At 43.9% G+C, this 24,170-nt stretch overlaps 1 protein-coding gene across 1 annotated transcript in view; it reads right to left on the minus strand.

The window, feature by feature from the left end:
* Window positions 1-23,226, minus strand: part of LOC309558906 (UPF0524 protein C3orf70 homolog) — a 176,821-nt gene extending 153,595 nt beyond the window's left edge. Inside the window, exon 1 of the mRNA XM_082262002.1 lies at window positions 22,968-23,226. The gene's annotated coding sequence lies outside the window, so the exon portion shown is untranslated. The remainder of the gene's footprint in view (window positions 1-22,967) is intronic.
* Window positions 23,227-24,170: the final 944 nt, after the last annotated feature.

Raw genomic sequence — 24,170 nt, forward strand, 5'->3', positions numbered from 1 at the left:
ACCGTGCTATCACTATTCTAGCCGCCACAAAAATAAATCGTATAAGCAATTTAGCCCCTTTGGGGGCGTCCGTCACCAATTCCCACAGCAACGCCTGTCTTGGGGACTTCCACAGATTCACTTGGGTCAAAGAATAAATAAAATTGTAGATTCGTATCCAGTAGCGTCGTACCTTTGGGCATACCCACCATACATGGTAGGCCATTCCCTGCTGACCACAGCCCCTGAAACATAGCGGAGAAGCCCCCGGGACATACGTCGCCAACCTAGTGGGGACCATATACCATCTCAAGAGAACCTTATAATTTGCCTCAATAATGGAGGTGTTGATTAGGGACCTGGAGGCGGTGTTAGCTAGTTTATGCCAATCTTCCAGGTCTAAGGACTCCTGTAGATCCCCTTCCCAAGCCTTTCATGTAACTTAGTTTGCATGAATCAGAGGATGTCAAAATAGCATATATTTGGGAAATATGTCCCCGCAGTTTATCGTATTTTTCACACAAGAATTCCTTGCGGATTCTACAAGCGAGGTCAGACTCGTGATTTGAGCATAGCGATAGCATTCGGACTCTGGCATATGCAGTTTTTCTATCAAAATCGGTTTGGTGAAAAGATCCCTATGGTCACAGATATCAGCAATGCGCAGGAAGCCCTTATTCGTCCAACATGAGAACGCCCAGGGCTCAGGGCCCGGGGCGAAGTCAGGGTTTCGGAACAGGGGGCCAACGGCTTGTGTGGAGATTCAAAGTGAAATGTCCTGGAGAGCCTGTCCCACAGACCCAGAGAGAGAGAAAGCGACGGACACATAATGGCCGGGCGGGACCTTTGAGGCAGCCATAGCAGGTGAGAGATCGGGTGGCCCCCACCGGAAACAGATTCAATTCGCAGCCACAAAGGAAGTGCGGCAATTTGAGCTGCATAGAAATATTTAAAGAGGTCCGGGACCCCTAGGCCACCCCTCCCCTGGGGGCGTGGAGAGTGCGTTTGTTAACCCTCGGTTTCTTAGTACCCCAAACAAATGAGAGCAGTTTCTTCTGAAAGGAGATAAAATCCGGTCTATGAAGTTGTATAGGGAGAGTACGGAATAAATACAAAAGTTTTGAAAGTACCACCATCTTTAGGGAGTGAATTCTACCAAACCAGGACGGGGGTCTGAGCTGCCATCTGGTTAGGTCCTCTGAAAGTGTTCAAAGCAATGGCGGGTAGTTCAAAGAATACAGAGTGCGTAAAGAGGGGGTAAGGTTGCTTCCCAGATAGGGAAGAGCCTGAGCCTGCCATTGGAAAGAAAAGTTTTGTTTAAGTAGCTCCACTGTGCCATGGTCTAAAGACACATTCAGAGCCTGAGATTTTGCGTGGTTGACTGTTTTTTCCAAAATCCGTGAGAAGTGGCCGAGTGTTTTATATAGATTGGGTATTGAGACAATCGGAGAGGACAACAACATCAGAATGTCATCCGCAAAAAGCAAGCACTTATTCTCCACCCCCCCACAAAAAAGACCCTGAATATCCCGATAACGCCGGATGCTAATTGCTAAGGGTTCCAGTGCCAGGACAAAGAGTAGCGGCGAAAGGGGACATCCCTGTCGGTCTGTAAAGAAGCCGATCTGTGACCCCTGACCATAACCAAGGCCTCCGGTCTATTATAGAGCACTTTAAGAATAGACATGAAGTGTGGGCCAAACCCGTATCTTTCCATCACATAGAAAAGGTAGTCCCATGAGATAGAGTCGAATGCCTTGTGGACATCCAGGGAGAGCAACATCCCCCTCCTGGGCCCACAAGCATCCCAATCGGAATTGAGTGCCGAGATCACATCGATCACTCTCCTAGTTTGATCGGAAGCTTGCCTATTAGGAACAAACCCGGCCTGGTCAGGGTGCACATAACAAGCCAAAAAGGAATTTAGTCTAGTAACAAGAACCTTAGTCAGAACTTTCAAGTCTACGTTAATTAAGGATATGGGGCAATAGTTTGCACATTCACCATGATCCTTCCCTGGCTTTGGTATTACATGTATAAATGCGCTATTCTCGTGGGGCGGGAGGGGCTCCCCCTTCTGTATGGCATTAAAATAGGAGCACATGTGGCGGTTAAAAGTTTCCCATATTTTCTGAAATAGTGGCCAGAAAACCCATCTGGACCCGGAGCCTTGGATGGATTTAGACTCTTAATGTCGGCCCTGACTTCTGATTCCTCTATATCCTTGTCCATAAGTTCTATGTGAGCAGTGCTGAGCTTAGGCAGGGGGATGTCCATGAAAAATTTGTCAGCCTGAACAGACCGTAACTGTTCTGGTGCTGTGTGCTGAGTAAAAGTCATAGAATTTGGTGACCCTGATTGAGGATTTTGGGAGGCTTGGCCATTTTTGAGGCCCCCAACTTGGGGAGTGCCGCAGTAAAATTCAGAGGGTTCAATTTTCTAGCTAAAACTGCATTTGGCTTATCCCCCAAAGCATAGAATTTATGTTTAGACCACCTGACAGATTTTTCCGCCCGTGTAGCATACCTATATTTTTAAAGAAATATAGGCCTCAGGCATTTGCTTGGCTCCTCAACGCCAGAACCCTTGGCAGTAGAAAAGTTGCTAAAAAAATTGCACCTAACTCTGCGTACTGCACAAGTATTTGACGCATCAAGCTATTGATTGTTATTGATTTTTTCTGGCCCTTGGAATGCATTACCACTTAAAGCGTAACTCCACTTTTGTTGAGAAAAAAACATTCCCCTCTGGGTGATCTATGTACATTGCAAGGATTTTAACAAACTTTGTTGTAGATTCCTACCTTTTGGTATTCTGAAGATATTTATTGTTTGTTCCTCTGTGCTGAGTGAGTCTAATGGGAGTGGTTTCATAATTATCTATCAGTTGTGGCAGCTGCAGGGCTCTTATGAGGAAAGCTGCTGGGCCTGCATCCCTTTAGACGTGTTCCTATTGGGAGTATCTCACCAAAAATTACATTTTTTTGGTTGTAGGGGATGCCAGAAATCTGACTTGCATCTTAGGCAGACTCCTGGGAAAATTGGTGAGCCAATCACACAAGCAGGAAATGATGTTTCTGGGGTGTGGTCAGTACACATTCTGTGTACAGAACACCTCCAGGTAGCCATGTTGCATTGCATTTTCAGAACATTACAACAGCTGCAGATTGAAAAGGAAAGTTAATTTTTAATAACATTCAATTACAATATGATTTGTGTCGCAATTGTATACGCCATATTGTTTTTTCTTTATTTGCCGATTTTTTTCCCCATGAAAGTGGAGTTACCCTTTAAACACGCATGAATGTTGTACAGAGCCATATGAGGGGAGGGAGAGGGAAGCAAATGAGTTACTTCTCTGACTCATTCAATTTTATGTACATTTTGAGATCCATAAACAGGAGCAAAGGAATGTATGGAAAACAGATGAAAAGGAGTCCAGAGCTCCACCTATAGTATACATAGCAAAATACTAAATATGAATAAGCAATATTTATATTTACCGTTTTTTTTGTTTTTTTTAATTCCGATGATAAAAGAAAATATATACAAAATCAATATACATTTGCTTGAGCGAAAATGCAGAATAAATAGCCTTTTAGGTTGCACCTTTTGAAATAATCTGCTGAAAAATATATGTAAGTGAGGTATAGAAAGGGTAATCTTTGTTGTATTAACATTGAACACTACTTTAAAGTGTACTAATTACTTTTTTTTTTCTTTTAATGAATGTCAATAAGAAACTTTAATGGATGTGTTATTTCTAAAACCCTCTAAAAGCTGAGGTCTAACTACTTACAGTAATAACATTTCATTTTCTTATTATTTCCTTCTCAGTTAACGCATGAAAACCCATACCAGAATGGATGCTCACCAATGTGGCATTACTGAAGGGGCAAATAAATATGCTAACACCTTGTACTAACAACATTTGAAAAATAGTTTTAAAGCTCACATCTATACAGAACTGGTAAATAGAAATGGGGGAACTTGAGCAAGCTTTGCTTTTTTTCTATTGGCAAAAATACAAATAATTTGATGCAATGCCACAAAAATTCACCTAATTGCTTGAAAATTGTGCTTTCCTGAAGTAGAAGTGTTGCCTTCAAATTGTAGTATAAACAACTTCAGACAATTTTGCTAGATAGTAACTTCTATATAATCAGCTGTTCGAATCTACCCCCCAAGAGACACAGCGCATTACAGAAATGCAGATGCAGCCTCAGGGATTGTTCCCTCTTCTGTGTTGTGACTGTGAAGGTTACAGGCATTTGCTGGCTCATGGACACAGCTGGCCTTTGGATAATGGATCTACGTGGCAGCTGAGACCAAACACAAGGGTCCATTTCCAGTATATCTATTTATTTATACAGCACCAGCAAATTTCGCTGTGCTTTGCAGAGAACGTAGACCCCAGAAGACAGGGGTCTATTTTTGCAATTTCACACACAAAAAATTTTAACACTTATTTTATTTGGATTGACTTAGAAAAATGTATAAATCCTGGATGAAAGTTTTGTGAATCTTAAAAAAAAAAATTTACTGTATAAATAGATTATTTACAGTCTAATTTCCCTACCACCTTCAGACAGCAACCAAAATTCAAATACACTTGGGGCAGTTTGAATGGAAGACAGTAAAGCATGCCATAGACTGCGGAAATTTCTTTCCTGCAACCACGATTCCCCCATCAACAGGGGAATCCCTCCTGCCTGCGCAATTGTCTGCTCCCAGTGGTGGTGGGGTGGTGGAAGCCATCTCCACTGGGAGAAGACTGTGATTATTGCTAGCGGCTGTAGCAGCCGCTAGTGATAATAGCAAGTGAAGGCTGGTTGTTGTACCCAAGTTGATCAATCTGGTACATTCAACCTGCCCACATGGTTTGAATCTCACCGATTCCTGCTGAACCGACCGAGGTTCGAACCGTCTATTGCTGGCCTTAGCCTGCCAGTATGTTTTCCTACAGAAGGGATGTCCAACCTTCTGACCTTCCTGGGTCAAATTGGAAGAAGAGAAATTGTCTTGGGCCACACAAAATACACTAACAATAAGGATAGCTGATGAGCAGAAAAATTCAGGCAGATCAAAAGTTAATGATCACTGAAATAGATAATGTATCTGAGTAATAAAACTTCATTTTTTTGTAGTATTTTTCAATACAAAAGTAAAAGAGGGCAACATAAAACTAGTGCGATATCGGACACAGTTTTTGATAAACGAACGCATCAATATCTGGTTGGATGGACGGAGTAGCAGTTCTTAATCAATTTTCAAGGTGCCTATCAGATATTTTGATTCTAATTTAGTCCTTTGTGTACTTCATCCTTCAAAATAGTTGCTCACAAATATAGGTGCTCCTGAAAACTGATGACATAAATAAGGCTTGATTGGGAAGAGTGGGATATTTTTCTTTGGGAATTAAAAGTTAGAAAAGTCCAGTAAAGAGACTGTCAAATTTGTCTTCGCATTCGTTCACCAAGTGTAAATGCATTTTTACAAAAAAAATTAAATTAACCTTTTTTAGGGAAGAATATGATTTTGTGTTGGGCCGCATTTCATAGCCATCTTGGGCTGCAGGTTGGACGACCCTGTCCTACAATGTAGCATGTTTGGTTTACGTGTGGTTTGTTCAAAAAAAAAGTTTAATGAGAAGGTATACCCTGACAAGTTTTAGTAGCTCATGAACCCTTTAATAATCCAAAACTGCAATCCCCTTGAAATCATTTCAGATTTCCCGATTCTATTCCTGTCCACCTGTGAGATTAAAGAGGAACCACACTGCCCCATATTTTTTTTTCACTCTCATCAACAATTCTCATACTCACCTTGCCAGTAGTACCCAGCATTGTCCTGCTGTGGTGTGCAATGATGCTGTCACACACTGGGTCCCATGCTACCATCTATCTTTAATGCTGACGTCATCAGGAGCCAACTGCCTCTTTCTGGTCAAGACAGTCTGGACCCCTAATGACGTGCCATCCTCCCCTATTGTCTGTAAGGAAACTGAAACATTCTGGGATATGTGGCATGCATATCCAAGAGGCTTCAGAGCACAGAAGACCAATTTCTCTTCTAATTGAGAATAGTGACTGGAGGCAGGGTGAACTAAAAAAAAAACCAAACAAACAAAAGTTTTTGTTTTTTGACTTTTTTTGACTGAGGTTTGCAATATTGCCTAGTGCATCTAAGGGCTGAATGTCTGCTTAAAGGTGTTCTCTTCCCCTGTTCCTGCACTTCCTGTAGCATTTGCCATAGAACAGAATAAAAAAATTAAACAATAAGAGTGGTAACCCCTCATATAACAGGTCTGCAGACCTGGAAACTCATCCCCCTATGTCTTGCCAACATATATCCCTGGAGATATAGGGCAATCTTACTCTACAGCTTCTATTGGACATGGAAATATCAGTTTTTGTTGTACTGCCCCTCTAAAGCCCCACTAGCCACTTGCCGACCGCCTAACTGGGAAAGTACATCATGATTTTGAGGTTTACTACCAGTTATGGCTGCAGCTAGATGCCATAACCCTGGTATTCATTTTTCCCTCAGGCCAGACTTTCTGCTAAAAGTGATCCAACCGATGGATTCACCGCTTTCCGGAGGTTCCCAGTCCTACCTCGACCATTGGTAGCTCCAGTAACTAGTCTGGCACTGGCAGCGGTACGTCACAGAGACTAGCGAAAGAAAGATGGCCTGCGCTCATCTCTATGGCTTAGGAGGACCAGAGTGACGTCATGACGTCACTTCCAGTTTCGGCCTCATGTAAACAAGGTCTTTTTATCTTTTCCTTTTAAAAGGTAGAGATTTGGGGTCTTATAGACCCCAGATCTTTTGAAAAAGAGGAACTCTCATGCTGTATTGTTATCGCAAGTGATGTTTACATTTCTTGCGATAGCAATGAAAGTTTTAAATAAAAATGTTAAAGAGTCAGTAAAAATAAAGCGGTGTTCGCACCACACATGTGAGGTATCACTGCAAATGTCAGAGCAATAACAATAATTCTAGCAAGAGATCTCCTTTCTAACTCTAAACTGTAGAAATTTTAAAGCGTCCCCTCTGGATATTTTTAAGTACCGTAGTTTGGTGCCATTCCACTAGCGTGCACAATTTTAAAGCATGACATGTTAGGCATCTATTTACTGGGCTTAACATCATCTTTAATATTTAAAAAAAACATTGGGGTATATACTGTGCTTTGTTTTTTATTCATTAAAATTCATTTTTTCCAAAAAAGATGCATTCGAAAAACCGCTGTGCATAAATCGTGAGACCTGACCGCCATTTTATTCTCTAGGGCCTATGCTAAAAAAATATATAATGTTTGGGGGTTCTAAGTAATTGTCTAGCCTAGCAAAATTATGGATTTTTACTTGTAAACAGTCTGTTTTGTTTTTTAAATGAACATGTTATACTTACCTACTCTGTGCAGTTGGTTTTGCACAGGGCAGCCCAGGTCCTCCCTTTTTTCGGGTCCCTTTTCTGTGCTCCTGGCCCCTCCTTCCTGTTGAGTGCCCCCACAGCAAGAAGATTGTTATGGGGGCACCCGAACCTAGTCACAGCTCCCTGTGTCCATTCAGACACAGAGCCGTGGCACGGCCCTGCTCCCTCTCTCTCTCTCTCTCCTGATTGGACCCGCTGCTCTCTCAGCCAATGAGGAGGTTCAGACACAGAGCCGTGGCCTGGCCCTGCTCCCTCTCTCAGCCAATGAGGAGGGGAGTCCCGGACAGCCGAGTCTCATGTGCAACATCGCTGGATCTAGATGGACCTCAGGTAAGTATTGGGGAGGGGGGGCTGCTGCACACGCAATGTTTTTATCTTAATGCATTAAGATAAAAAAAAAACCTGCCTTTACAACCTTTGCCATGCCCCTCTACAATTTATTACCAAATCTCATTTTATTTAATTTACTATAAATAGGCAGCTCATGGTGCCTACATGCCAGCTGTGGTCCCCAGTAAAATGCCCAGGAACCCCAGAAATGGTTGCTATGTATTAGGGAAGTGCTTAAATTGCTGTTGGTTTGTGGTTTAACTAACATCTAGCAAATACAATAGCTCAAACTTTTTTTTTAATCCTTACAGACATTCTTAATAAATATCACTTTTATCTGTGAATTTCTCAAAAGACCTAAATGTTGCTCTACATTTTACACATTTTTATTGAATTCCTAGGATAGCAGGAACATGTGGGAAACTACAGAGGCACCGACAGTGATTGACACTGCAAAAGAGCATTGCAAAGAGTGATGGTAAAACAACTTTAAACACACACAATGACACAGTGACAGATTCCAAGTGACAGAATGACTAATAGAGAAAGCATGTGAGATATGATGACATACACTGTGACAGAGAATGACACAGGCTGATAGAGTCACAGAATGAGACAAAAAATCACTGAAGTCAATTTACAAATAGGAGAAACCAGAGATGTCAACCAATCAGAATTCTTACTTAATTTTAAATTGCTACTACTATTGTTCCTTTTCCCCCCTCCATCCTTTGTCAATACAGGTCCTAGTCTAGGCAGCAACTGTCTAGAGACCCTGTCCCCCAATTAAAAAATTGCATCAAAGCATAGAAAAAAAAATCCAGTATTCCAAATGTTAACTTGCATTATTTTTCCTTAAATATACACTATATTACAAAAAGTTTTGGGGCGCCTGCCTTTACACGCACATGAACTTTATTGGCACCCCAGTCTTAGTTCAAAGGATTCAATATGGAGTTGGCCCACCCTTTGCAGCTATAACTGCTTCAACTCTTCTGGGAAGGCGGTCCACAAGGTTTAGGAGTGTGTCTATGGGAATGTTTGACCATTCTTCCAGAATCGCATTTGTGAGGTCAGGAACTGATGTTGGAGGGGAAAGCCTGGCTCAGTTTCCTCTCAAATTCATCCCAAAGGTGTTTTATCGGGTTGAAGTCAGTCAAGTTCCTCCATCCTAAACTTGCTCAACCATGTCTTTATGGACCTTGATTTGTGCACTGGTGCGCAGTCATGTTGGAATAGGAAGGGACCATCCCCAAACTGTTCCCCACAAAGTTGGAAGCATGAAATTGTCCAAAATGTCTTGGTATGCTGACGCCCTAAGAGTTCCCTTCACTGGAACTTAGAGGCCAAGCCCAGCCACCAAAAAACACCCCCACACCATAATCCCCCCACCACCAAATGATTTGGACCAGTGCTCCAAGCATGGTCCACAAAGACATGAATGACCGAGTTTGGGGTGGAGGAACTTGACTGACCTGCCCAGAGTCCTGATGTCAGCCTGATAGAACACCTTTGGGATGAATTAGAGTGCAAGCCGGGCCTTCTGTCCAACATCAGTGCCTGACCTCACAAATGCACTTCTGGAAGAATGGTCAAACATTCCCATAGAAGCACTCATAAACCTTGTGGACGGCCTTCCCAGAAAAGCTGAAGCTTGTATACCGGGAAAGGGTGGGCCAATCCAATATTGAACCCTTCGGACTAAGACGGGGATGCCATTAAAGTTCATGTGCGTGTAAAGGCAGCTGTCCCAATACTTTTGGTAATATGGTGTATTTTTAATAACTTGCAATGTGCCCCTGAACTTTGTACAAAATGAATAATTACTTCAAGAGTTGATTCCTTAACATAGCTGTGCCCGACCCTTTCCTGGGAGTTCCTAATTACTGCCTGTGTTGGCCCTGCTCTTCTGCCCCTCCCCTTCCTACACAACCTTAGGCAGCCCATAGATAGATCAGTTTTTTTTTGTTCAAAAACTGACCCAATCCCCCCATCTACACATTTGCGGTGGATGAGGGAATCTCCTTGCAGAACAGTTGTATTCTGACAGTGGAGAGGCTCTTCTGCGATCAGAAGACACTGATCAGCCATGCCGGCTATAGCCTGCAGTGCTGATCAAGCAGAGAAAATCCAACAGGGTGGTTGTACAGAAATCAATCGGAAGATTTAATTCTGTACAACATCCCTGCCCTTACACGGATCACAATTTGGCCAGTCCCTGCTGAACAGATGAATTTCGATTTATGTATGGCTGCCTTTTTGGGAAGATTTTTGTTGAAATAAATATTCTGGAGACAGGGGGGTTGATTCACTAAAGCTGGTGAGTGCAAAATCTGGTGCATCTCTGCATTGAAACCAATCAACTTCCAGGTTTTTTTTTGTCAAAGCCTAATTAAACAAGCTGAAGTTAGAAGCTGATTGATTTCTATGCACTGCTGCGCCAGACTTTGCACTCTCCAGTTTTAGAGAATCAACCCCAGTTTCTCTTTATCTGTATAGGCCGAAGGAAGGCCACAAAGCTGGCTGTGTTGTATAAGCGCCTGCATCACAAAAATAACTGAACACATTTTATTTTAAAGAGAACACATTTCCCATATGTGCTTTTTGGACCAGGCTGACAGGTCCAAATAGACCCAACTGATTACACCAAATTTACAGAACAATGGCAACTCATCTTAGACAGGCCATAGATGGTGCCAATTTCCAAATTCACACTATTCCCCCATCAACACAGAAAGTGCTGAGGGGAATCTCAAGACAGTGATTAGTTCTAGCAGATACAGCAGCTGCTAGCGATAATTGCAAGTAAAATCCAGCAGGCTGGTTGTACCCAAGTTGATGGATCCATCAACCTGGTACTTTTAGCATGCCAAAAACGGTTCGAATCTTGGCTGGTTCCTGTTCCTGTCGAGCCATCTATGGCCGGCCATAGACTAGACAACTGGGCATCAACAAACGTAAAATAAAGATCTAATGTATGAGACAAGAAAAAGGTTGAGAACTGCTAAGCTACATAACTGCTAAACACACAGCATCTGGGCTTTATACCTTGTTGCAAGTTTTAAACCTGGACTGTCTTCTAATTAGAAGCCTTAACCTGAATGTATTAAAGGAATGTATGGTATAGGCCAGCCGTTTTTAACCAGGGTACCTTGAGGTTTCTTCAGGGATGCCTTGGCAAAATGCCTAAAAATTGCCCCAAAAATGTATACAAGCCAGCAGGTGGATCAAGCCTGCATTTTAGTTGCACAAAGCCACAGGTTATTATTGTGCACCATTTCAACCTTCCAACCACCGGCATCCTAACAACCAGTGATGTCATCAGTGTTGATAAGAAGAGTGTTCATCGCCTACACAGCATCCTTATTTGAACCTCCCCTGCCCCTCTCCATCAACACTAGGGATGTAACGATATCTAAGATATCGCAATATCGTATCGTCGTGGTCGTCTGGATATCGTCGTGGTCGTGTCTCGATATCGTCGTGGTTGGGTTACAATATTAAAAGGACAGGTGTCCGTCAAAAAGCAAGAGGAATAAACACAGTCCCGCGGAACAAATCATTGTTAACTACATAGACCAGAGTTTAAGGATTTTTTTTACTGTTTTCTTTTTTCTTGCAATGTAGATATTTTGATCTTTCTGATGAAAAACGTGAACATAAGCTAAATGATAGGTCAGTGTTTTTTTTAAAGGCTTTTTGACTGACTATTTTATTTAAGTTTAAGTTATGTTCCTAAATACCAGTTTTAAAAGGCTGCCTTTATTTGCCTTGCACATTTAAACCTGACTTAACTTGATCTTTGTTTTCACTTAGCGCCGGTTCACACTACCGCGACGCTACTTCCAGAGGCGACCTCCGAGATCGCGGTGCGAGCAGCGCGCCGCGACCTCGGAGCGGCCGCCACGGACTTCATAACATTGAAGTCTATGGCGGTCGCCTCCTGGTCGCCCCAAAGAAGCTCCGGACCCTTTTTCTAGGTCGGAGCGACTTGTGTCGCTCCTATTAGAACGGGTCCGCAGCTTCCCTATGGGAGGCGACCTGCGGCGACCTGTGAGGCGACCAGGTCGCCTCACAGGTCGCCCTAGTGTGAACCGGGGCTAAAAGGGAATTGCCTATTGTTTGTTTACAATTGTTCTAGCTGCTTCTTAACTTGAACATTGCACAGAAGAATCAGTTATGCAACCAAATATTACTATACAGAATATTGATGTTCCTGACTACAACTTGCACTTTAAAAGCACTATGTGATCAGTGTTTTATGTTGTCATGGATCCATAAATACAACAATAAATTGCCTGTTGACTGGCAAAAGCAGAATAAATGTCGGTATTTTTTCGCTATTATCATCACAAACACTATCATGAGCTATTTAACAATACCATGAGCTTTTCCACAATATCGCAATAAATATCGTACCGTGAGGTCAATATCGAAATTGTATCGTACCGTGAGATTTTGATATCGTTACATCCCTAATCAACACTGGGTTCACATTAGCTGAGTAATGGAGAGAAACTGAGGGAGAGGAGAAACACTGGAATACTAGTCAGTACTAGTGTGCAAAAGTATATTTGCTTTGGAAGAATACATCACCTCTAACGTTTAGTGTCTTATGTGTGTCGATGCTGATGCATTAAGTAAAACTATTAGAATCGTTTTTTACATTTTAGAATGGGGTGCCTTGAGACTGTCCATAATTTTAAAGGGTGCATTGACTGAAAAAAGGTTGAGAAACACTAATATAGGCAAATAAACAGTAATAGTTATTTTCCTTTTTCTTGTAAGGGACTATCATATGACTCACTACTTAGAAAGAATTAGGTCTGTTTTGGGGATTTTTTTTGAAAGCAGAACTAAAATCTCCCACTCAACATTTAATATTATAAATCCCTATGCTGCTAGCCTTAGTAAATAGGCAGAAAGGTATATTTACATTGTTCATCATTTCTTCAGTTGCTAATTCGGTTTCTAGCCAAAATTACGTCATACACCACGAGTCTTCATGGGAATTTGTTTTCTTTTTATCTGGAGGAGGGTAGGACGGGCTTTCTCGGCTAAGCACACACACTTGCCTGCATGTCCGGCCTAAGGGCAGAAGAATTCCAGGAAGTAAATTCTACATGAATCATTTGCCCTTAAGCCTAGTACACACAGGCTGAATGTCGGACGACATCGGCCGCTTCAATAAAAACCGGCCAACATTCGGCCTGTGTGTATGGCGGCCGGCTTCTGTTGAACAAGCCTGCTGGAAAATCAGCAGCCAACCAGCTCCTGATCAGTGCTCTCAGCCAATGGCTGACTGCAGTGTTCTGGCGGGGGAGCCACCCCCCTGTCAGAACACAACAGCTCAGCAGCGGAGATCTCTGTACTAATGATGGATTGTTAGTACAGTGGCTCTGAACAGAGCTGTTGGTTTTTTTTTTTGGTCAACCTGCTAGGTTGAATGAAAAAAAAACAAAAAAAACTAGTGCTGTGTACCAGGCTTTACAGTCTTCGAGATGTGACTGCACGGCAGCTTTTCTCTCTTCACATACACCCACCGGAAGTGACGTTCCGGGTTGCTCAGAGGAGTCGGGTGAGAGTATGATATTTTCCAATAGGTCCGCCACGACCAGGATCTGACGGTCTTCTTGCCTGTTTGGCATACATGCTGTATTTTGATGCATTTAAATGTGAGTGCAATGTGTGATGATTGATGTATTAATAAATCCCTTAAACTGAGTCATGCTATGGATACCCTTCTTTCTTCCGCATATACAGGCCTATAGTCTTTGTGACGGTATTGCCTCTAAGAGCCCAGCGTGGATCTATTTAACCCAGTTTGGGGTTACCTGCCTTTTTTGCCTTTATATGAAAATATTAGGCATCTGCAGTTGGTGAAGGGGAGCAGTCACAATGAATCGCTTGGTGTGGTGGAAGTGTAGCAAGACTCTGAAAGCTTCTGTTTTTTGGACTTTTAAACTTAATATGTTTTAAACACACTGTCACGGGTGTATTTATAATGTTTCTTAATTACCATTCGTATTATTTGTATAGCGCGCTACTGTCTATATTTTTGATGTCATGTAATTAGATCTGGTTTATTTACTCTAGATGGCCATAACTAGAAATGCTAGGGGTGGGAGGTACTTTTTTACCGCTTCTATACAACGCAAATTCCAGAATTCCTCTCCTACATGTAAAAGTCGTCATTTTTTTTTTGCTAGAAAATTACTCAGAACCCCCAAACATTATACATTTATGGCGGCTGTCGCAATTTTTTATGTCACACGGTATTTGCGCAGCAATTTTTCAAATGCAATTTTTGTTGGGAAAAAACACTTTCATGAATTTAAAAAAACAAAACAGTAAAGTTACCCCATCATTTTTGAATATTGTGAAAGATGATGGTACGCTTTACATTTTTTTACAGGTTACCAGTTTAGAGTTACAGAAGAGGTCTTGAGCTAGAATTCTTGCGCTCGCTCTAATGTTCGTGGCGATACCACATGTGTGTGGTTTAAATGTCGTTTACATGTGCGGATGTGACCTACATATGCGTTCGCTTCTGTGTGCGAGCACGATGGGACGGGGGCGCTTTAAGTTTTTTTTTTTGTTGTTTCTTATTTTTACAATTTTTTTATTTTTACACTTTCCCTTTAAAATTATTATTTTTTGATCATTTTTATTCCTATTACATGGAATGTAAACATCCCTTGTAAATGGAATACGGCATGAAAGGTCCTCTTTATGGACAGATGTGGGGTCTATAAGTCCCCACATCTCTCCTCTAGGCTGGAAAGCTTGAGATAAAAAAAAGATCTCACGTTTTCCAGCCGAACACACGGCAGTGTTTACAACTGCCGGGGCTGGGTGTGACGTCATAATGTTGGGCCCAGCCTCCGAGACCATCTGGTCCTCGGTCAGCCCTACGGTAAACTTTCACTGCCAGCGGATTCCTTCTCTGGCTCGCTGATCGCATGGGCAAAAGAAGCACCGGAGGGCGGTGTAGGGGGGAATGCCCCCTCCTGCCACCTGTAACGACAATCAAGTGACTGAACTGCTGCTTCGATTGTTTTTACTGTGCAGGGAAACGCCTGCTGAAAAAAAAGATATCTGAATGATGCTTGTAGCTGCAGGCATCATTCAAATATCTTCACTTCAACCTAAGGACGTCACTTGAGGGCCGACGGTATGGAAGTGGTTAAAGTGATTTTTCAGCAAAATAGAAGAGTTTGCTTTCAATATTAAAAAGAAATTGAATAGCATTTCTGTTTTATGGTGCTCAGATCCAGTTTAGTTCCACTTAACCTCCTGGGGGGGCGGGGGGGGGGATATGCTCCTTTGCAGTGGGGTGCCCTTGCACTGCAAGGTTTAAATGCTCATTTATGTCTAGGTGAGAAGTATGTCACCAGCACACTAAGGACCTACAGAATGGATCCAAAGTGATCACATCACAGTTGGAAAAAGCAAAGTTTCTGAGTCTTTTAGGACCCCTTCATCAGACATTTGACATGGGTCCTGGGGATATACTTCTCGCTTTGAATGTCTTCGGTTTCCAGCCAGTGATCACTGCAGCCCCCACTTACATTTACATTCATTTTCAGGAACAGGTGCATTGGTAATATGGTGTTTGCATGCATTGGTAATATGGTGTTTGCATGCATTGGTAATATGGTGTTTGTATTTACTGTATGTCTAGGGGGCCCAAATAGCAGTTTTACTTACCTGAACTTCTACTTCTGTAGGCTCCTTCTGGGCTGTAAAACTGTCCCTGCAGTTTCTTCTGCCCTAGGCTCTGGCAGTCCCAGCACCTCTGAAGTCATCAATTCTAATGTGGAGCTCTAAGCCCTGCACTGGACATGAGGTTACCAAGGAACAGTCCACTACCAAAGCATGGGGGAGAAAAGCAAAACGCCGGTTGCCTAGGGGGGAGTGCAGAACTGACAAAGTAAAACTGCTATTCCTGATACCCCTAGACCTTAATGAATATTTATGTGCAGGAGCTGCCCCACCGCAAAAGAGAATTTTTCCTTTTCCTTGAGATGGCCTTGTGGAAAAGATGCAACATAACTGAAGATATTTGTATTTTAACTTCTGAGGTTGTAAAAGCTACTGCTATGAAAATGAAATGATCGTGTTTTCAGAAAATAAAGCTGACCATAAACAGGTGGGGAGATATCTTCCCATCTTCTGGATCCTGCCCAGAATCACTGTCTGCTGCTGACAGCAAAGCACGCATAAGCCTTCTGATTCTTCAAGCCCAACTTTAGAGAAAACTAAAAATTATCCCTTGCAGTGGGGCTGCACCCACAGTGCAAGGGTTAATTGCTCATTTAGGTCTTGGGACATAGAAAAAATGTACTTACCTGACCCTCTATGCTACTAGACCAGTCCCTGCAGCGTCTTCTTCCCCCTGCTCCAGTAGTCCAAGGTCCAAATGTCACAAAGACCAATGCAGAGTTTTGGACATGATGACGTTGAGGGACAGTCCTCTGCCGGAGCATGGGGGAACACCATCTGCCAGGGAAGCAGAGGATCAGGCAAGTTACAGAGCAAAAACCTTTCCCCAGACTAAACGAACAGATAAATCTTGCAGAGTAGGCGCAACCCCACTGCAAGGAATTATTTTTTCGTTTTCTGGCGTTGGACTTTAAAGGCCCATTTATACTTATGTCTTTGAATACATGTACACAGGCTAGCCATTGTTTCACATCTGTGCTAACCAGTGCCTGGAACCGCCAGAGGCTTTTCTCTCCACTATATCAGACATGGTCCAGTCAATGAACAATGGAATCACATATTAGAATCAGTTTCCTTAATTTCAGTGTCTCCATCTCATAAATTGACTAAACTTTTTATACTTCATGAAGTATATCGCACACCAAAAAAATGATTTTTGTACGGGCGACGACCAGATGCTTCCTGCCCAAGGTGTGGAAGCTCATCTGGGACTCTCATTCATATGTTGTGGGGATGCCCTAAGTTATATAGATATTGGGGAGATGTACCGAATACAATAAAGTCAGCATTCCGAGTATTTCTGCTTTTAGATCCTAATTTATATGTACTGGGTTACATGGAGTTCGATGTTGTTCCTCCTGCTACACAGATAGCAGTTCAGCGTTGTCTCTACCATTCTTGTCAACTTATAGCCCAGAAATGGTTGTCTTCCTTACCACCTTCTTATTCAGAATGGTTGAACAACACACTAGTGAGCAGGGCCGGTGCAAGGATCTTTGCCGCCCAGGCGGCAAAATAAAAATTGCCACACCCCCCCCATATGCTCTCCCACCCCCCATCCCAAGTTGCTGAAGGGGTTAAATCCAGTGGAGGCTAGTGCTGGGGGGGGGGGGGCAGACAGACCTGGCCATGGACCCCCCATCACTCCAGAGTCCAGTCCACACCATATCCCCCTCCCCCCCCTGGACGCCTGTTCACTTACCTTGTTCCTCCGGACGGCGACGGCTTTCCCCTCAGTCTCCTCCATGTCCCCTCCCTCCTCCTCTGCCAATAGGATACCTTCTCCTTTGGACAATTGGAAAACAGGTTTCAGGAACCACTTCCTGATTGGCCGGGAGGAGAATCAGTGTGGCAATAGCAAATATTCATTCGCTATTGTCACACAACTGGGTGGGCTCGGGGCGCAGTGCTCTGTGCCCTGAGCTCACCCTTTTTTGCAGCCTATAAGAGCCTCTGGCTCTAATCACGTGCTTCAAAAAAAAAAAAAAAACCCTAATTGGGCTGCATCTGGTGCCCTGCATGTAGATTAGGGGGCTGGACGCATGGATGGGGGGGCAGCACCCCTGCTCCCCTAATGGACGAGCCGGCCGCCACTGGTTAAAACCCCTTTAGTGACTTACGTTAAGTCACTTACCTCGGGTCAGGCTCCGCCGGCGCCCCCTGCTAAGTTGCGCCCTAGGCGGCTGCCTAGGTCGCCTTACTGGTAGTGCCGGCCCTGCAAGTGGAGAGAGAAACTTGCTTATGTGAGACGGGATGTGTAATGAAATTTGGTGAACTGTGGAAACCCTGGCTAGAGGCCCCAGGACTGGTACCTGGATCTGCAAAAGCAGATAGATGCTTTAAATATTGTTAAAGCGGTACTTCACCCAAAAATGGATGGTTCTACTTGTTTGCACCCTACCCCTTCCACTGCCATATTTGGTATTTTTTTATGGGGGGGGGGGGGGTTACGTGGTTTTGACAGGTACCCACTCTTACTTCTGGTCAGATGCACCAAGGCAAATTGAGCCGGAAGATCACGCCCCCCCCCTCCCCCCTCCTTCCATCACAGTCTTCTGGGACACCACAAGTCTCAAAAGACTACAGGACCATGCACAAGGTGGAGCGTGGCTCGCACATGCACAGTAAGAAACCGGCTGTGAAGCAGCAAGGCTTGACTGCCTGTTTCAGTTACTTGAGATGCCAGCGCCTGCAACTGAAGCCAATTGAAGAATCGCCTCAGGTAAGGACATCACTGGATCCCTGGACAGGTAAGTGACCTTAAATCAAAAGTCAGCAGCTACAGTATTTGTAACTGCTGACTTTCATTTTTTTCTTTTGGGGGGAGGGGAGGGGGGGGGACTGGAGCTCCTCTTTAAGTGTTTGGTGTATTTATTGCTTTAAAAATAGAGAGAAAATGGAAATCTAGTGCCTTAACCCGGATAATATTGAGCACGTTGTTGATAGAAGGTTTATTATAAGATTTTCTTATTAAAAAATGATTGAAAGTTATAAGATTGCAAATGAGATTCGAGAAAGTGTATTAGTAGTGTGTTTGTGTGTCTTCTCCATTGCAAAACAATAGATCAGGAAGATTTTCCAGCAAGTTGGAAAATGTCCCTGTATTATGATGAGCGCCTCTAGTGCCTATTACCACCCTCTCTAGGACATCACAATGTAGCTTGATTATGATGAGGCTCAAAATCAAGAATATTGTTTGTTTTTACAGGGCCATTTAAAGATTTGCACATCTGGTCTCCTCCACTGACATGGACAACCCACTTTGACCATCTGCAAGCTTTTTAATACATTCCAGAGGTTACTGCATGACAAGTTCAAAATAGTTCAAATTACTGAACCCAAAATGCTAGAAGCTGCATTTCTGGGCCATGAATTCCTAATAGGAGAAATGCACCAAGTACCAAGTGGTCACCCCTGTTGAATCAAGGCGGAATCTTCATGGGCTTATAAGGACACCCTTTGTCCAAACAGACATAACTCACACTAATCTCATACAAAAGACACTTCATTCTTTAAAGGGTCATAATCCACCTACATCTCCTTTCATAGGGACACAATTCATACACAGCTCTATCTGTACACAAAGTGATTCATAATCAATCTAGATACAAGCCTTTCCCCATCAAATAAAAGATTACAAAGGACACAACACACATAGAATTGGGATTATCGATCAAACAAATGATCAGTAGTAAACGTTCATTTAAAGCGGATCATTTAATAGGTCTGTAATATAATTGGTTCTCCTGCACACACAGATATTTGAGCAATCAGAAGTAGGTAAAATGTATTCACAGTCAATAGATGTGGAAATGAAGAAACACACGAAGAGCTCTCTAATTTGATGGAAAGCAGGGATTACTGGTTTGTGATCTTTATTCAATCACTTTAGACACGTTAAATAATCATATCCATATAGGAGTGGCTACCCTAACCCACACTCATCTCCAGGTGTACACACTCCTTTCACTTACCTCTGTAAAGAGACCCAGCTGACTCTTCTATCTGTGTACCTACAGCCCCCTCATTCAATTGCCTGTCCTCACACAGTCCCACATACTGTACATCAATGTGTATACAGAAACTTAACCCTTTGTATGGACAAAACCTATGTTCATTCCTTTATGTACACACAACCCATGCTCACCCCTCTACGTACATACAACAAATGCTCACCGCTCTATGTACACACATAACCCATGCTGATCCCTCCATGTACACACATAACCTATGCTGATCCCTCTATGTACACACATAGCCCATGCTGATCCCTCTATGTACACACATAACCCATGCTGATCCCTCTATGTACACACATAACCCATGCTGATCCCTCTATGTACACACATAACCCATGCTGATCCCTCTATGTACACACATAACCTATGCTGATCCCTCTATGTACACACATAACCTATGCTGATCCCTCTATGTACACACATAACTCATGCTGATCCCTCTACATACACACATAGCCCATGCTGATCCCTCTACGTACACACATAGCCCATGCTGATCCCTCTATGTACACACATAGCCCATGCTGATCCCTCTATGTACACACATAACCCATGCTGATCCCTCTATGTACACACATAGCCCATGCTGATCCCTCTATGTACACACATAACCCATGCTGATCCCTCTATGTACACACATAACCTATGCTGATCCCTCTATGTACACACATAACTCATGCTGATCCCTCTACATACACACATAGCCCATGCTGATCCCTCTATGTACACACATAGCCCATGCTGATCCCTCTATGTACACACATAACCCATGCTGATCCCTCTATGTACACACATAGCCCATGCTGATCCCTCTATGTACACACATAGCCCATGCTGATCCCTCTATGTACACACATAGCCCATGCTGATCCCTCTATGTACACACATAACCCATGCTGATCCCTCTATGTACACACATAACCCATGCTGATCCCTCTATGTACACACAAAACCCATGCTGATCCCTCTATGTACACACATAACCCATGCTGATCCCTCTATGTACACACATAACCCATGCTGATCCCTCTATGTACACACATAACCCATGCTGATCCCTCTATGTACACACATAACCCATGCTGATCCCTCTATGTACACACATAACCCATGCTGATCCCTCTATGTACACACATAGCCCATGCTGATCCCTCTATGTACACACATAGCCCATGCTGATCCCTCTATGTACAAACATAGCCCATGCTGATCCCTCTACATACACACATAGCCCATGCTCATGCCTCTATGGCCACACATAACCCATGCTCATGCCTTTGTGTACACCCATAACCCAAACCTATCCTTCTTTGTACATCCATAGCCCAAGTTCATCCCTCTAGGTATACACATAACTCATCCTTATTCCTCTATGTCCACCCATAACCCATAATCATCCCTTTGTGTATACCCATAATCCATGGCCATCCCTCTATGTACATCCATTATCCATATTCATTCCTCTATGTGCAACCTTTCTAATTCCTCTGTATACACCCATAAACCATGGTTATTCCTTTATGTACACACATAACCCATACTCATCACTATTTGCACACCAATAAGCCATGGTCATTCCTTTCTGTACACCAATAACCCATGCTTATTCCTTTCTGTACACCCATAACCAATGCTTATTCCTTTCTGTACACCCATAACCCATGCTTATTCCTTTCTGTACACCCATAACCCATGCTTATCCCTCTGTGTACAGATACAACCACTTAATCATCTTCTTTCTTTTCAAACCTCCTGTTCTTCTAAAATGACAAATTCTCCACTCTGCAGAGCCCCCAGCAGAAGCATAGGGATCTGGCATCAATACTCCGATCGGAGACAACAAGCTAGCCAATAGGCACTTCTTCAGACAAGAAAGCCCTGGTTTGTGTCCCACTCAGCAGAAAACAATGCCTGGAGTCAGACTCCTAGTATACAAGCTCCGCATCCAGACACACAACTTGTACATCCACAATTCAGCCCCAACCTCCTCCACAGACATTCCTCCACATCCCTGGACCCTCCTGTACTTAGGGTTGCCACCTCATCCCTATAAACAGGACACACATTAATTACACAGGCTCTGTGGCTGATTAAGGTGGTAATTAAACTCAGTGCCGGATATGTATTATATTAGCCTCCGAACCTGTGTAATCAGTATGTGTCCTGGTTTAAAGGGATGAGGTGGTAACCCTACCTGTAATACACATCCCTGCGCTCCCCTGTCATACACATCCCTGGACTCCCCTGTCATCCACATCCCTGCACTCCCCTGTCATCCACATCCCTGCGCTCCCCTGTCATCAACATCCCTGGACTCCCCTGTAATACACATCCCTGCGCTCCCCTGTCATCCACATCCCTGCGCTCCCCTGTCATCAACATCCCTGGACTCCCCTGTCATCAACATCCCTGCGCTCCCCTGTCATCCACATCCCTGGACTCCCCCCCCTGTCATACACATCCCTGCATTGCCCTGCCATCCACATCCCTGCATTGCCCTGCCATCCACATCCCTGCATTGCCCTGTCATACACATCCCTGGACTCCCCTGAAATACAAATCCCTGGACTCCCCTGTCATACACATCCCTGGACTCCCCTGTAATACACATCCCTGCACTCCCCTGTCATACACATCCCTGCGCTCCCCTGTCATACACATCCCTGCGCTCCCCTGTCATCCACATCCCTGGACTCCCCTGTCATACACATCCCTGCGCTCCCCTGTCATACACATCCCTGCACTCCCCTGTCATACACATCCCTGCGCTCCCCTGTCATACACATCCCTGCGCTCCCCTGTCATACACATCCCTGCGCTCCCCTGTCATACACTTCCCTGCGCTCCCCTGTCATACACTTCCCTGCGCTCCCCTGTCATACACTTCCCTGCGCTCCCCTGTCATACACTTCCCTGCGCTCCCCTGTCATCCACATCCCTGCACTCCCCTGTCATACACATCCTTGCACTCCCCCGTCATCCACATCCCTGCGCTCCCCTGTCATACACTTCCCTGCACTCCCCTGTCATACACATCCCTGCACTCCCCTGTCATACACTTCCCTGCACTCCCCTGTCACCCACATCCCTGCACTCCCCTGTCATACACTTCCCTGCACTCCCCTGTCACCCACATCCCTGCACTCCCCTGTCATACACATCCTTGCACTCCCCTGTCATCCACATCCCTGCACTCCCCTGTCATACACATCCCTGCACTCCCCTGTCATACACATCCCTGCACTCCCCTGTCATACACTTCCCTGCACTCCCCTGTCACCCACATCCCTGCACTCCCCTGTCATACACTTCCCTGCACTCCCCTGTCACCCACATCCCTGCACTCCCCTGTCATACACATCCCTGCACTCCCCTGTCATACACTTCCCTGCACTCCCCTGTCATACACATCCCTGAGCTCCCCTGTCATACACATCCCTGCACTCCCCTATAATTCACTTCCCTGTACACTCACCTCTATTCCCCGGACGGGCTCGGAGGCGCCGGGTGGAGCAGGAGATCCATGTCCTCTTCTGCCCGGAGTCCACCCAACTTCCCGAGTTCAGCCCAGCAATGGCAGTGTCCTCCGAGCTCAGCCGTCCATCCCCGGCATTGAGAGGAGCTCACTACAGTAAAGTATCGCTCACATCTGCTAGGCGTGACACCGTTACATTGTAGCTCTGATTCTCAGGGACAATGAGAGCACATCCAGCATCCCCGGCATCTCTCTAGACGTGCACGCTCCACGCTCGTCCCCGCTGACCACTAGGTGGTGCTGACTGAGCATGTGCGAACTTCCAGGGCTGGAGAGTTTCAGTCAGTTGATTATGGAGAACCTGTCCTGAGAGGAGGATGGGTGTCAGTGCTGAGTTACCTCAGAGAAAGATACAAACCGATAGAAAACATAGTTCAGTTCAACAAATAACCAAAATGAATACAATAAATGTTTACATTTTATGTGCAAAGCTTTAGTAAAACATTGGTGTGTGCAGCATATTGCATTAGGACAGGGGTGTCAAACTCAATTTCATTGTGGGCCACATCAGCATTATGGTTGTCCTTCAAAGGGCCGGTTTAATCTGTAAGACTATATACATTTATGCCGGGCTTATTTTCTCAGAGAAAAGGTGCAGGAACTCAATCATGCCCCCACCGAACCACATTGAATGATGAGTATTGCCAAATTCCATTGGGAGGGTCTTAAAGGGATTTCAGAAGTACGCTAGATTCAGAATCCAGGAGTGCGCTACATACAGAGTGCATAGTCCAGGAGTGCGCTACATACAGAGTGCAGAGATGTGTGAATGGTCTGTAGGGACCAAATACAGCGCTTGCTTGTGGTATAAATTAATGGGTAGCAATATCCATCTCTTAAATAAATAGAAATAAATATACGGGAAATATGTCATAAATTGGTAACAGTAAAAAATATATATATACATGGATCATCAATTTTCCAATAAATAATTACAACAATGTGAGAAAGTGCATATCTGACTAGTTGTAAAATAATAGATAAAATAAATCACGATCAACAATAAAATTAGATAAATGAACAGTCCAGAATAAAACGGTGACTTTTGTGCTCAAAAAGAGTCCTTAGTGAAAGTGAATCTTCAAAATTCAAGGTGCACATACTGTGGCTTGATTGGCTATATCTCAGCAATTTCTGGTCCCA

Source organism: Pelophylax lessonae (genome assembly GCF_965119305.1).
Source record: "Pelophylax lessonae genome assembly, chromosome: 6".
NCBI lineage: Eukaryota > Metazoa > Chordata > Amphibia > Anura > Ranidae > Pelophylax > Pelophylax lessonae.